This window comes from Salmo trutta, chromosome 23 (assembly GCF_901001165.1).
Source record: "Salmo trutta chromosome 23, fSalTru1.1, whole genome shotgun sequence".
Classification (NCBI taxonomy): Eukaryota; Metazoa; Chordata; class Actinopteri; order Salmoniformes; family Salmonidae; genus Salmo; species Salmo trutta.
Genome location: NC_042979.1, coordinates 5,825,444 through 5,837,765, shown reverse-complemented (window position 1 = coordinate 5,837,765; position 12,322 = coordinate 5,825,444). Strand labels below are relative to the sequence as shown.

Below are 12,322 nucleotides of genomic sequence, written 5' to 3'. Positions count from 1 at the left end.
TAACTTCAAGAAGAAAGGCTGAAGAGTGTACAACGTCGGTACAGGATCATCCATGAGAAGTGGAAGTATCATGCAAGAATAGGCAAGGAAATATTGACTGATTCGGCCTCCGAGGACTAATTAAATGAGCTGATTGAGAACATGAAAAGCACCTGTTCTGATGTACAGGTCATTTATGAAGAGTTACGGAGAATGCAAACTCCTGAACCAAACCTGCGACGCAGAGTTGACACGTGCATTTCGCTTTCAGGATTTATCATTCAAAAGGCAGAAAGGCAACTTAAAGGGCATACATCAGATGAGGAGGAAGAACCTTGGCCCGATGTTGGCTCGATCCTAGACTCAACAGGTTCTCTATCAAGGCCACCGTCTCGTCGATCAAAATGTGTTTCTATCCACTCTAGCATCCACTCAGTTAAAAGAAATGAGGCTGCAGCTGAAGCTGCCGCATCCAAGGAGATTTTGGCAGTGTTGGATGAACAAGAAAGGGAAGCGATAGAACTTCAAAGGCTAGAGGCTGAAGGAAAACAGCGGCTGACACAATTTGAATCTGAGAATCTAGCCAGACAACAGGCAATGCAAGACAAGCGTAGAAAGCTTGAACGTCTAGAGGAAGTGAAGAAGTTGAACGCTGCAAGAGCTCGAGTAAAGGTCTACGATCAAGTCGAAGACAATTTTGAGCCCACTGACTTTCTGCATGATGTTGAACCAGCAGGAGAACTTCAAGTTCTTAACCTCACAGTTCCTCCAGACCGCCCTCAATCTCTACCAGTCACAACGCAAGCCCTATATGCCTCAAGTCCTTCATTCATTCCTCAACCTCTACCAGTTACAAGTCAAGCTCTTAGTTCCCAAAGTACACAATTGGTACCTCAAGCTCCACCAACTTCAGTGTCCATGCATCAAGTGCAGAACAGTTCTGATCTGGTCAACATGCTAGCAGAAGCTATAAGTGCCAATCGTCTCCCAACACCAGAGCCTGCATTATTCACTGGAGATCCTTTGAAATTCAAAGACTGGCAGCTATCTTTCGAAACATTAATAGACAGGAAAAACATTCCAAAGAATGAAAAACTGTATTACCTAAGAAAGTACTTAGGTGGTGCCGCAAAGAAAGCTGTTGAAGGATTTTTCCTACTAGGCACTGAAGCAGCATACGACTCAGCCTGGCAGCTGTTGCAAAAACGTTTCGGAGACCCATTCATAATTGGGAAGTCCTTCAGAGACAAGCTGCATGGATGGCCAAAGATAAGCTCTAAGGATGGTTGTGAACTAAGAGACTTTGCAGACTTCCTCAAGAGCTGCGAGGCTGCAATGCCCCACATTAAGACATTGGAAGTTCTCAATGACTGCAATGAGAGTCAAAAGATTCTGCTGAAGTTGCCAGATTGGCTGGTATCCAGTTGGAACCGCAAAACGATGGAAGTCAGACAAGCAAACGCTGGGTACCCACCATTCAAGGTGTTTGTAGACTTTCTATCAAAGGAAGCAGATCTCGCTTGCAATCCTATATCCTCAATACAAGCGCTCAAGAGTGTGGAAAGCGAGAAACCAAAGCATCCACGAAGTCAAACCATTCAAGCAAAGACACTGTCCACAAACACAACACAGAGCAACATCCCATCATGCATTTTTTGCAAAAGAACAGGACGTGTCCTCGTCAAGTGCAGAAAGTTCAGTGAACAGACGGTTCAAGATCGTGTCAAGTTTGTGCAAGCAGAAAAGCTTTGCTTTGGATGTTTGAAGACCGGTCATCACTCAAGAACGTGTGATAACAAGAGTACGTGTGAAAGATGTCAGAAGAGACACCCGACATGTTTGCATTATGACAAGTTCAAGGAACATAAAAAGTTCACACCTCCAAAGGTAGACGACTACTCAAAGCACAGGGCAGACACCAAGGAAATAGCTGCAGCAGCAATTACCAACAGAGTCATACAAGAAGGCCTAAGCACACAAACATCCTCAATCATACCAGTATGGGTCTCGTCCACAAAACAGCCAGATCAAGAAGTTCTCGTCTACGCTCTCTTAGACACACAAAGCGATACGACTTTCATCCTAGATGAAGTAGCCCAAGACCTCAACACAAACAAAGAGAATGTCAGTTTGCGGCTGTCCACAATGTCTACAAGGTCAACAGTCATACCCTGCCAGAAACTGACAAGTCTACAAGTGAGAGGGTACAACTTAAAGAAAAGGATCCCATTGCCACCACTTTTCACACGAGAATTCATTCCAGCAGACAGGTCGCACATTCCAACTGCTAAAACGGCTCTAAAATGGCCTCATCTGGAACAATTGGCAGACAAGATTCCACCACCACTGGATTGCGAAGTAGGCCTTCTGATCGGCTATAACTGTCAACAAGCCCTTCTTCCAAGGGAGATCCTGTCCGGTGAAGAAAATCATCCATATGCACAACGAACTGATCTCGGCTGGAGCATTGTTGGCTGCTCGACTCAAGCAAGTGACTACGGTGATGCAATATGAACCAGTCACAGAATCATAGAGCGACAAGTGACACCTGCCGTGCAGCCATCAGTTGAGCTGAAGAGAGACGTACACTTTGTGTGCAAAACTCAAGTCAAAGAGATCAATCCAACAGACATAATCAAGGTCCTCGAATCTGATTTCGCAGATCACACTGCAGATGACAACCCAGTTTCTCAGGAAGACCTTCTCTTCTTGTTTAAAGTGAAAGAAAGTATAAGGCAGAAGGAAGACGGCCACTATGAACTCCCACTTCCTTTCAAGACGGACAAACCTAATCTCCCAGACAATAAACGAAGTGCAGTTCAGCTGAAAGAGTCTAACTGGCTGAAAGGACCCAACTTTCTTTGGCAGCGGAGTCTTCCACGTGAAGAGGAAATGGTGGAAGAAGTAGAAACAACCAACCCTGAGCTTCGCAAGGCCCATGTCCACGCAGTCAAGATGAAAGAAGTGAATTCAATAGTGAATCGCTTCATTAAGTTTTCTGACTGGTCCAGAGCAGTGAGAGCCATCGCCAGGCTCCAGAAATTTGTCAGGGAATTCAAAGGACTCACCAAGAAACGAGTGGAAGCTTTCCAGGGTTGTAGAAGCTCATCCTAGTGCAGACGGCATGGTGTGAAAGCTGAAGCTACTAGTCAGTGACACTACACTTGGTAAAGAAAAACCACACACTAGATCAGTCCACCTTGAAAGGCCTATTCACAAGGCCTATTCACACCTTACTAGAGGCTAACTAAATCACATACGTTCATTCAGACTTAAAACATTTTTATTAATTATTTTCATAATTTTGTTTAAAAGAAAATCCCACATTCCAAGTTAATGAGTGATTTGGTGGGAGTGTAAGTGTTACATAGATGCTGTGTTCACGATGCATGATTAATACATAATTCAAGGTTTATTTGATGTAGTAAATAAATAAATGATTTGTTGATGTATAGATAAGAATTTAAATGTGATGTAACATGTAAATTAACGTTAGGCCATTGTCTGTGTTTTTATGTTCCATCCCGGAACTAACGTTCTCTGTTGTGTTACTGCTACGGAATTTGTTAATTGACTGTGTGCAATCTAACTTAAGCAGATCTTAGTCTGAGTCATAATTGTTGATGGCAGAGGCTAAGAAAGACAGTAAAGGGACTTTCAAGGGACTTTAAGGATTCAATAACCTCTTTTCAGGACAAGCAGCCAACGAGGTATTTTGTTCTACCTAAAGAACTTTGTTCATAGTCGCGCCAAGCGCCATTTGTATTGTTGCGCCGAGCGCCATTTGTATTTCTTTGTTTCAGTACTGTATAATTTATCAACGTTACTGTGTTCATTCAAACATATAGTTCTCACGGCGTGACGTGGATGCATCGGAGAAAAAGACCTGCAATGCAATAAACGCCCGTTTCAAGGAACCAACCTGTGTCTGTTGTCGTGAAGAGAGCTACATACATTTTGCAGTAGCTTGGTGGTATTTGAACCAAATCTGAAACACTTGTTGTGTGCCTAATTCTCAGTTGTTGTGTTTAATAGGCTAAATTACACATTCTGTTCATATCTGACTCAGTCATCTGTTCTGGAATTTGTAGTCTGACATTTCAGATTTAGATATGATAATTTTTCACTAAGTAGTTTGGATGTAGTGAACTACTTTTCAAATTAAGTTTAGTTAAGTAAACTATATTTTTCTTAAGGTTAGCTTTAGTGTAGCTTACAGTGCCTTCAGGAAGTATGTATACCACTTTACCTATTACACATTTTGCTGTGTTACAGCCTGAATTCAAAATTGATTAAATAAGATTTTTTCTCTCCCACCCATCTACACACAATACCCCATAACGACAAAGTGAAAACATGTTGAACAGCATGAACAGCGACACCTAGTGGTCAAAACATGGTACTTTTAAACTAAATTATGGTAGATAATGCTAACGACTTCAATTACCAATTTCTCTGAACAGGGTGAAAAACACATCACCAGATTCACAGGGAATACATTACATAGTATGGAGAAGCAATACTCAAAGCCACAGCGTCATACTACTTGTCAAACACAGAAAAAATACTGGTTGTTGGGGTTGGATTGGCATGGGGTGTGGTGGGTCCATGGATGGCTTTTGACAATATTTTTGAGATTCCTCTACCCCAAGATGTACTCTTAAGGAGCCTTACTCCTTAAGGTCCAAGAACCTTATGTTATTTTCAGAGGTAGGCTGGCAGCCAAAACAGCCAAATACTCCATCTACCTAAACGTGAATCGATTCTCCATTGCGATACAGTTCTAAAAACATAAAGCCCTTTACTTTCATATCACATAAAAATATTTACGCAAATGATAAATATACACTTACTGTACACTGTTTTAACTGGCTTTATCACAGCTGCAGCCAACCATATTTGTCAGTGACAACACATTTCTGGCGATCTTCTTAGGCTCCACACGTGTTTGGAGCATGCTAGATAGCTATCTAGCACAGGCGGTCCATCTGTTTTCCGTAAACACGTGCTGTAATATGGAGATATAGCCGTGTGGGAACCTGAACCCTATAAAAGGTGTGTATCAATTTAACCTTTTGTTTTATGAAAATTATTTCTCGCTCATATAGAAGATAAGGTCCTTATGCTTCCAAAACCATACCGCAAGTGATGCTCGTTATTGTTCAGACCGAGCATCGGGGCTCTTAACAAAACTCCCCCGTATAGAAGACACCTTCATCCAATGACTCTTATGTGTAATTTAATGGAACTGAGAGTCCTGGCCAATGGCTATGATTCCTCATGTCGTACTCATCAGTAGGAAGAAGTATGGTCCAAATCGGATGTTGGGTACTATATTCATTGAATGTTATCTAAATCCTATAGATTAAAATGGCCAATTTGTGTGCCATCAATTACCTTTAATTTCTCAGAGATCAAATTATATTTCAACAAAATAATGTTTCAGGAATGCTAATCGTATCTTTTACCAACTACAGAAACAACTTCCGAACAATCGGAGATGATGGATGCCAATCTTCTTTCTTGTGCTTTTTGAGGTGGAATGACCCAGTGTGAAGTTATTGGTAGCTTGGTAAACTACACCGCTCAAAAAAATTATGGGAACACTAAAATAACACATCCTAGATCTGAATGAATGAAATAATCTTATTAAATACTTTTTTCTTTACATAGTTGAATGTGCTGACAACAAAATCACACAAAAATAATCAATGGAAATCCAATTTATCAACCCATGGAGGTCTGGATTTGGAGTCACACTCAAAATTAAAGTGGAAAACCACACTACAGGCTGATCCAACTTTGATGTAATGTCCTTAAAACAAGACAAAATGAGGCTCAGTAGTGTGTGTGTGGCCTCCACGTGCCTGTATGAACTCCCTACAACGCCTGGGCATGCTCCTGATGAGGTGGCAGATGGTCTCCTGAGGGATCTCCTCCCAGACCTGGACTAAAGCATCCGCCAACTCCTGGACAGTCTGTGGTGCAACGTGGCGTTGGTGGATGGAGCGAGACATGATGTCCCAGATGTGCTCAATTGGATTCAGGTCTGGGGAACGGGCGGGCCAGTCCATAGCATCAATGCCTTCCTCTTGCAGGAACTGCTGACACACTCCAGCCACATGAGGTCTAGCATTGTCTTGCATTAGGAGGAACACAGGGCCAACCGCACCAGCATATGGTCGCACAAGGGGTCTGAGGATCTCATCTCGGTACCTAATGGCAGTCAGGCTACCTCTGGCGAGCACATGGAGGGCTGTGCGGCCCCCCAAAGAAATGCCACCCCACACCATGACTGACCCACCGCCAAACCGGTCATGCTGGAGGATGTTGCAGGCAGCAGAACGTTCTCCACGGCATCTCCAGACTCTGCCACGTCTGTCACATGTGCTCAGTGTGAACCTGCTTTCATCTGTGAAGAGCACAGGGCGCCAGTGGCGAATTTGCCAATCTTGGTGTTCTCTGGCAAATGCCAAACGTCCTGCACGGTGTTGGGCTGTAAGCACAACCCCCACCTGTGGACGTCGGGCCCTCATACCACCCTCATGGAGTCTGTTTCTGACCGTTTGAGCAGACACATGCACATTTGTGATCTGCTGGAGGTCATTTTGCAGGGCTCTAGTAGTGCTCCTCCTGCTCCTCCTTGCACAAAGGTGGAGGTAGCGGTCCTGCTGCTGGGTTGTTGCCCTCCTACGGCCTCCTCCACGTCTCCTGATGTACTGGCCTGTCTCCTGGTAGCGCCTCCATGCTCTGGACACTACGCTGACAGACACAGCAAACCTTCTTGCCACAGCTCGCATTGATGTGCCATCCTGGATGAGCTGCACGACCTGAGCCACTTGTGTGGGTTGTAGACTTCGTCTCATGCTACCACTAGAGTGAAAGCACCGCCAGCATTCAAAAGTGACCAAAACATCAGCCAGGAAGCATAGGAACTGAGAAGTGGTCTGTGGTCCCCACCTGCAGAACCACTCCTTTATTGGGGGTGTCTTGCTAATTGCCTATAATTTCCACCTGTTGTCTATTCCATTTGCACAACCGCATGTGAAATGTATTGTCAATCAGTGTTGCTTCCTAAGTGGACAGTTTGATATCCCAGAAGTGTGATTGACTTGGAGTTATATTGTGTTGTTTAAGTGTTCCCTTTATTTTTTTGAGCAGTAAATATTTTCAGAGTAACCTCCCCAACACTAGTTAGATAGTAGTGAAACCTTATTGCCATGCAATACCTGGACTCCAGGAAGAGCAGCTGCTGCTTTGGCAGCAGCTAATGGGGATCCATAATATATACAAATACCTTTACTCTGTTGTGTGCCCCTTTCATCTTTTCAGCCTTAAAACTGTTCCAAAAGTCTGATGTTCCAAAATGCCTCAAAGTCCTGAAGTTACACAAGAGTACCCATTACAATGAACTGGGGAGGTACCAACAATGTTCCCTCTAATTGTATTAGTCACTGAGCAAGTTTCAGGTCTGCTGAGTGCAAACATGAATGTTGTGAACATTTGCATTTACCGTGAACACTGAGGTTGTACCCACTTTAAGTTACAGTTTTAATTGTGGCCATGTAGGCTACTGTGGCTATTTGATCATAATGTAGGCCTACCAGAGTGGCTTACCATCAAAAACAATGGAGAAAATTCATCCCATAACATTTTAACATGAAAACAGCTGTTCTATCATTCAGCCTACAGTAACAGCCAATGTGTGGTGTTCAATGTAGGCCTACATTCCATGAAACTTTTGACAAAACATGCATGGCTTGACATTAATCCATTTATCCACTTATCCTTCAGACAAGTAGGTGACTGAAAATGTTGTGTTTGATGCAAGAAACCCCTTTACTCAATAAAATGCATTATTACAGATAAGACAAATTATGCTACCCTCTGCCTATTGGCTACTTAGCTTATTCAGGCCTTTCTCAAAATACAACACTGCCTCTTTAAGACAAAAAAAATATCTTTACTTGACTCACTTTTCAAAGATGTCTAGAAATGTATACGTTTTTTCCTCTTGTAGGAAGCAATCACTCCCCTGTTGCTGACTACAAATTAGCTATAACTGGGCTAATAACTCACTAACTAGCAAAGGATATGAACAAAATGTGCACATTTGGCTACATGCAGCTCTCACTTTGATCTCAGAACAAGCTCATCTATTCACGACCGCTCATGCTGTAAACACAGTCCAGTTCAAAGTAAATGGCACAGATCCATATATGGCAATGGTCTATTTGCATAATATACAATAGTAATAGTAATAGACCATAATGCAATGGTAATAGACCATTGCAATGCCAATGCATTGTTGTTCAGACGATAAAAAAAACATGTATTTCAAAATTTGAGGTAGGCTATATTATCACACTGGTAATAGATCCATTGTTGTATTACTTGTGAAGCACAGCTGAGGGAGCATACATTTAAATAATTGCTTTTATTTTACTGGACTGATGGTGCCTGCATCTGATGATCAGTCTCAGCAGAGGGAAAGTGCAGCAGACTGAGTGCCCGCCTCTCAACATCCCTCCGCTCTCCCTTTCCTCCACTGACACTGCTCAAAAAGGGACACCGTCTTCCAGTTGATGGCAAAACTCAAGTCGCACTGCATTATTTCTGCCTCATGCACAAATTCATGTTGTTACTCCTATGAACAGAGAAAGTGAAATATTCCTTGATTTGAAAAAAGAACCAAACATCTAATAATAACAACAACGAAAGCCTATAGGATACACTTTCCGACTTATCCATTATTGCTGCAGTGCTTGCTGTAGCGTTGGGTGGAAATAGGAAGAATGCACATTTTATGGCTTAAAAAAAGTGTTGAATACAAAATGTTGACAGTGCTGAGTAAGAACTTAATTAATGCAACTCCATTAAACATGAACTTACTCATAAGAACAGCATCTCTGCTGTATTCGTTGACAGTCTCTCTTTCTCTCTCTCTCTAGTCATGGTTTTAAACGTTTTGAAATCTCACAGTATCAACTTTGCTGTAGCTTTCGTTTATGCCTGCTACGTAACTGCAGACAGGGTCATCTGATCGATCCCCTTGGCCAGCAGTAGGCCTAATCGTGCACTTGATTTGCACTCTGGGCCCGCTGGAGATTGAATTTAACAATCTCGTACTTCTCTCTGTGGGCTGATAATTCTGCACAGCAATCTGGCCAGTTCTGGTGCCAATGGAATCCACCTGTATACGTTGGAACAGACTTTTAAAAAAGGTATGTGAAGTCAAGAGAATAAACTCCATGTAGCCTAGATGTTGTAGTTTATCATTAAAACAAAAGCAGTTTAGGTCAAAAGAGATTAGACTAATAAAGGAAATTGTCACATCTTCTCCTGCTTCTCCCCACCGGCGTACGACGTCGCCAGAACACTAACCCCCGGTCCTGGGATTCATCATTACGCACACCTGTTAATCATTATGATTCACACCTGGACTTCATTACCTTCATCATTTTTTCCCCTTTATATGTCACTCATGGTTTCTCACCAGTTGGTATTAATCTTGTGTATCGGTGTAAGCTAGATGCAAGCAAGAGTGTGCAAGGCGTTATTGAATGCGTCTCTGTCTGTCCACGTGTCACTGTCTGTCATCTAAAAAATGTATCTTGACCTGTGTGCACCTATGTTGTAAACTGTCATTCATAGGCTAGGTTGTTGCAACCTCATGATGGGTATAGGGAAAATTTGAGTATCATGTAGTAGCCTAAACCTATCAATGTTACATTGAACTGGGTGAAGGGAATATGAATGACAGTCATCCAACATGCTGTAATAGAAATAAGACCATGCTCATGAACAACAAATAATCCTCCCTCAACATAAAACGGCACTGATCGCCGGTGGTTGAATTTGTCAAGAGAATATGATGAAATCATTTGCCTTGACATAATAATTTACTTTAACTTGTAGCTACAGTAGAGTTGACCATAGCCTCTTGTCTTCTCCATGCCATTAAATGCCTTCCAGAATATAACCTAGTTTTGGCATGGGAGGATGATTTTCTCTAATCCCATTCTATAATCTGACCTGCTAGCGCAAATCGAGGGATTATAATCTACAGCCATTGTTCTCTTCCTACAGCCACTAATTAGAAGTTGGTAAGAACGGGTTTGAGCTGTCAGATACTCCCAACAGACAGTAAATCACCAGATTAGACAGCTTTGCCTGAGATAATGACAAAAAACATCTCTTTCCCACAACAGTCTGTTGGAAAAAAGATTTACCATATGCGAGTCTTGGACCTAACCTGAATCGGATGTTCTTTTGGAGAAAACCCTATGGGACAATATCACACCTAAAACAAAGGGCCAGGCTCAATCAGATCGCATTTTGTCCGCTATCACGATGTAAAGGCAACATTCCCATATTCGTGGAGACCACATTCTTGGTAAACGCTGCATATGTCTGCTCAATCGGAAATTACATTTAAATGTCAATCGCGCTATAACACGGATCTTCCTCAGTCCGGATTGAATCTAGGCCAATGTAGAACAGTAGCCGCCTATGGGAAAATATCATATCTACAAGAATGTAAATAAAAATGGTGATAAATCACAATACCTCAGATCTCTTACCTCCTTTATGAAAGTTACATATGCATACTGTATGCATACTGTACAAAGTCATATTGTAACTCATGTTTAAGATCAAAAATTGCATAATTGTTTTCTTTTTGTGTATTTTCTTATCAAAGATGAAGTGTCATGTCTTTTTGAGTCAAGCTCTTCTTTTTCAAATTTGGTGTCGTAAATAAATATATTAAAAAAAAATCTGTATGTGGTGAAGCTAGGTGTTCTTGATTATGTTTATTCGTGTCTGTGCGTGAGGATTGGGTAGCTTATTTCAAGTAACTACTTGACTTTTAGCTACCCTAGCTAGCTGTATTATTTTGTTCTGGATTTTTGAGAGGTTTCAGAGATGGACTGATTTAGCATCCTCTCGAGTCAACAGTGTGCTTAATTTACTGTAGGAAAAGTTTGCTGTTACCCTCTGAACAGCAGGTCATTAGTATAGCTAGTAGGCAAGGTTATGGAACCTTATTTAGTCCTACCTGCTATGGTGGGGTTTAAATTAATTAGTATTCACATGTTTATTTTTGAGAAAGAATTACTGTCACGTTATTGATGCCAAATTGCTAACCTTATTTGAGCCTTCTCTATTCCAGAACCAATGGTTGTGCCTGAGTCTTATCACCTCTCAACAAGGTAAGATGTTTTAACCTGGGACACTATTCTCCTGCTTTGGTCTGTTTAAGTCATTGCTGGAAGTCACCTGAAGAACATGAGTGTGTGACGGGTTTTGTCCCAGTCCAGCTCTAACAACTGACTCAACATAACAAATCGCGGCGAGAGGCTATGATTTTTGAGCTGGGCTGGAACAAAAGCTTATACACGCTCTTGTCATTCAGATCTGGAGATGTCCACCGTTTTAAGTCATTTCTGTACTATGGGTACAATATGCTCCTCTCAACTTGAACTTGTTGACCGATGCCAAGGCAGCGGCTGTTAAGAAGAAGGAAGCAGCTGTGGACCGGAAGACTGCAGCCAAGGCAGCACTGGTCCACACTTGTCCTGTCTGTCGGGTGAGTAGTATTGGTTGGTAATGTATGTGCCTTTAGGTTCCTCTCCACGTGCAGGCTATTGTTCTGGCCTGTGTGGTACAGTCTTTCATATGTGTAGTAGTTTGTTGCATCTTATTGCTTAGTTTATCATTTGTATCAACTTCAATCTAAGCCACGGATTGTTTAACTTCCACCGTTTTGTACTTGACCTTTATAGACGCAGACTAGAAGACATTCAAGCAGCACTTTGAGAGCAAGCATCCCAAGACTCCAATGGTCCCAGTACTGGTTGGAGTGCAGGCCTATGTGCCCACACACACTCAAATGGACCTACAGCTGAGGTAAGATTCTTCCATCACTCACACACAGTAGACGTAGTGTAAACCACCATGTTGTCAGCAAAAAATGCTGTCCTCAATGCTTAAGTTGTATTGTGTATGTCTCAATTGGTGGAAATGTTGTGATCACTCATCGTTTTTAATGTTGTGATTCACAGACGCACGATTACCACGATTTAAATGCTGCAACTGAGACGGAATGACGTCGAGGGACACGCGCTGAGAACCAGAGTATGACTGGACATGGGCCGGATATTTGTGACAACGTCCTAAAAGGTGTGCAGAAGCACACCAGCACCCCATGTTATGTTTATTCCATGGCCAACCGTCCCTTTAGTTACCGCTTATTCCACACTATGCCTTTTATGTCCCCTCAACTTCGACCTTTTTGAAACTCTCCATCTTATCTCTATAAACCCACCCTACCTTCACCCGT

The 12,322-nt window shown here is 42.2% G+C and overlaps 1 long non-coding RNA gene across 1 annotated transcript; it reads left to right on the top strand.

Moving 5' to 3' along the window:
• Positions 1-2,882: 2,882 nt before the first annotated feature.
• Positions 2,883-3,896, top strand: LOC115159153 (uncharacterized). The gene is made up of 2 exons (XR_003868853.1): positions 2,883-3,689; positions 3,828-3,896. It is a non-coding gene; the product is annotated as an uncharacterized LOC115159153 (long non-coding RNA).
• The last annotated feature ends 8,426 nt before the right edge of the window (positions 3,897-12,322 follow it).